The sequence below is a fragment of the Egretta garzetta genome, unplaced genomic scaffold, assembly GCF_000687185.1.
Source record: "Egretta garzetta isolate BGI_Z169 unplaced genomic scaffold, ASM68718v1 scaffold367, whole genome shotgun sequence".
NCBI lineage: Eukaryota > Metazoa > Chordata > Aves > Pelecaniformes > Ardeidae > Egretta > Egretta garzetta.
In genome coordinates, this window is record NW_009260192.1 from 2,353,321 (window position 1) to 2,357,252 (window position 3,932).

The following is a 3,932-nucleotide window of genomic DNA, read 5'->3' on the forward strand; positions in this document are numbered from 1 at the left end:
CCAAATAGTGGCAGGACCATTGGAAGCAACACCTACATTTTTGGCAAAAAGATCCCATGTATAAACTAGAGAGAAAGCACTGAAGTCCAGCAAATGCCATGCTGACCTCCTGTCGGTTTAGGATGTTTGCAGACTAAGTCCAGCACAGCTCTGAAAAAAAAAAATGTATCTTTGATGCTATTTCAGCTCACAACTCAACATATTCTTTCTCCCACCCTGACAGCCTCCCCACGCCCCATCCTGGGGCAGCAAAGGCCCTGAGGAATGCGGGATGTGAACTAGCAGACTCCAGCCAGATCTGTCACGCTGCGGTGTGGTATGCGACTGCTATGCCCCTGCCCCTGCAAGGGAGCTGGTGACAAGCACAAAGACAAGGGATGGCCGAGCCCCACAGCCCGGCAGAGGTGCCAGGCTGGCACCATGTGCCCCTGCCCTGGGCAGGGATGGGGCTGGCCAAGCTTGACATCGTCCAAGCAGAGTACCCTGGCTTTGTCACTGGCTTCAAACACTCTGGCAGGGAGCAAAACACCCCACATGTTTTCTTTCTCAAAGAAGAATTGCTACAAAAAGCATGACACGAGAGATGAAGGCAGGGGAGGAGAGGGGAGTGTGTTGTATCACTCTATTTTCACCCATGAGATTAGGGAACTGCCATTTTGTCTTTTTCTCCCTAAAGAACATTTTGCCATTGCCCAGGTGCACTTCAAGGAAAGGGGCCGAAGCAGCAGCAAGCCAAGGCATCAGCACCAGACAGACTGCAAGGTATGGTAAACTCGATTTAAGTAAAGGGAGACCTCTTGCCCGTATCATTGAGATCTGTAATGCCCAGACATTAGGTCACTTAAGAAAAAGCATGTGTTCAAGCAAAGCAGATTGTCTTGGCTGTCAGTTCCTGATTTAGCCTCTATTCAGTATTTTCTATTTGAATTTGGCTACCCTAGCCAAACCCTGCTCGGTTGATTGACATTTTTATAAGAGATTAGCAAATAGCAGATGACAAATGATTTACATCTCCTGCAGATTTATGAATCTTTGGATTTATAAACATTTTCATGACTATGCCACAGCTATCTAAATGTTTCCAAACAAAGAGAAACAGAAGCTCCCAAGGAGTGAAGACCTCAGTATTAGTTGGTTATTCCAAACACTGGAGTTTTATTATGGAACGAGCTCCGACACTTGACCTGTCTTTTACTCTTTGCTCCATCCCTTTCACTTCCATTGCCCACTTCTTGTTGTCTATCCTCTTGCTTGCCCATGTGCTTTCACCCTTATGAGTTTTAATTCATGGGTGCAGAGTTTTTTCATATTATGTTGATTTCTAAGACATTTGGGAAAGCTTAAGGATACTGTTTTTTAAAAGCCTTGAATATGAAAGCAACCTATGGGTTTACAGGCTGTGACTTTCAATGAAATGCAGGTACTTCACTTTCCATGGGACAGGCTGTTGTACCCATTCTCTCCTCCCAGTGCTTTAATGACAAACACAGCAAAAAAATGAAATAAATCTATTTACTTAGACACCGAGCTGCACCAGCATGACAGTATTGCTCAGTATCTGTGGTCCAGAAGACACCTTCCTGCAACAACCACTTGAACACTGTCAGACTTTGCAAAGCCACCACCCCCACCCAAACTTCCCCATCACACAGCTCAACATTCCCCTTGCCAATGCCATTGCATGTCTTCTATAAAATGTCCTTGGCCGGCCAGTTCCGAGTGTTAGACAAGCAGGTAGGCTTGGTGTGGTGGCACAAACGGTGCCAGCTGAGATTTACTCTCCTGAATGTAAAGCCTTGAGCATGATGCTACAGCAGTAGTCATGACCTATTTCCATTTAAGCACCAACGTCTCATAACCTTTCTTTTGGAAGTTCCTCATTCACTTTAACTCTCTTTTCATATTAACTTATCCCTCTGCTAATCTAACTCACTGCAACCTCCTCGAAACAAGGTCGTTGGCTTCATCACTGAAATTCATGAGTGAACTTTTAATCTCATTTAGTGGTCAAAATGGGAGGGCAGAGGTGCCAGCATGGCAATTCTTGAGTCCTGGTATAATGCTATTGCAGCTCATTGGTCAGTTGTAGAAAGCATCAGGGTATTTTATGAGGTGTCCCTAAGGCATACCAGCCTTTTCTGCCCCAGGATTTTGCCCTCACTAAGCTCCTGAAGTTCTGGTACAGCCAAGACTGTGCTCCCAGTACAGGTACTAGGACTGAGTCTTTTCACTGGCTTTATTGTAGGACCCTATGGTTATAGTGACGAAAATCTGAGTAAGATCTCATTAACATCTGGTGTAAGCCTCCTGCACCATGCTGACTCCTGGAAATACACTTCCACCCAAAGCAAACAAATCCCCCTTTAGACAGCTGCAAGGCTCAGCGTGCTTGGAAGCAGGCTGTGGGATGAAGAAGAGGTTGAAATCATTGGCCATCATTTTATTCTGGTTGCACAATTCTGTAACACCTTCTCTCACGTTGCCTGGGTGCCACTGGGAACCACCTTCTCGCTCAAACGTGGGACCCAAAGCCTGAAGAGGGTTGCTGCAAGAAAGGTAAAGTATTCATCCCATCAGAACTTAAAGAAATCACCAGGGACCTTGCTTCTGGAGCCTGATCTGCCCTTTGCTGTCATTTTAGAGTTTCCCTGTTCAGCTGCGAATGTGCATCCTGATGCTGAGAAAATCTACATCCAGGTACATCAGTGAGTGCCACATTAGCAGCAATTTCTGCCCAGAGCTCCCCATTGTCTCCTCAATTAAAAATTGAGATCAGGACCATCTAAAATAAGCTTTTCTAAAGGTCTTTTCTGGAGAGAGGAATGCCTGTCTTTCAGAACTATTTTTTTCCATATATACAGACGAGGAGCAAGCAATGAGTTACTGAAGTGCATGGGTGTGCATGCACATATGTGTACACATATACATGCATCATAAAGAGATTTTGTTTTGAAAGAGCAGTAAGGCACATTTGCCAACACATAAATTAAAGGCAAGGAGCTGTATTAGGCTGGAGAGCCAGAACAGAGACCTGCAGGGAAACATCAGTCTCTCATTTGAGTAAAAAAGACAGTCTGCTGATTGCTGAAAGCAGCTCTCTCACTCTTTCTCTTCTAACACAAAATTTTCTGTCTTTAAAGGCAAGCTGTTCCCCACGAGGATTTGCTAAAAGGAAAAAAACTGTGAGGGAAGTGTTCCTCCTGCAGCAATGCTGCTGGAGCCTAATAACCTTAACCGACCTTAGGTGTCTCCATGCGCCAGCTCTCTATCTCCTCTTAGCTCATTCTGCAAGAGCTACTTAACCTAATTACAGAGGAGAAGACACCTCAAGTCTGTGGCAGGTGAGGAAGTGGGGGAGGGTGGACAATGCATGCTTTCGTCATGTGTCCTCATGCATGATTTGTACAGGATGAAAAAAATTCCCTCTTCCTTTAAAAAAAGCATAAGCCCCACCTATGCGAGCCCAGGACAGACAAGCCAAGAAACCTGGGCACTTCCCGACCGGCTGTGCTCCCGTATCGCCCAGGGCTCTGGCATCGCTGCGTCCTATGCTGGGGACAAATTATGTGGCACATGTAGATCTGCCTCTGCAAGGATGGCACCGTCCCCTGCTCTTCCTACGGGTGGAGTCCAATGGCAAGCCATGAAAATAAGTAGAGGATTGCCGTGAATTTCCTGCATGGAGATCTTGGTGGCAACAGGACTGTTGAGCTGGAGGCAATGTGACAGCTATGGAAAACAGTAAATGATTATGAGAAGAGTGAGCAGTTTTTCCTTTAATTTTTGTAACAGAAAAACAAGAGGGCATCTGCAAAATAAGCCTGGCAAAGTTTTCCTTCCTGATTTTTCTTGTGTTGCTTGTGGAACATCATGAGAGCTGGAGATAAGGTGGAATAAAGTGTTTCAATAGTGCTTTAGAAAACTCTTGCTAT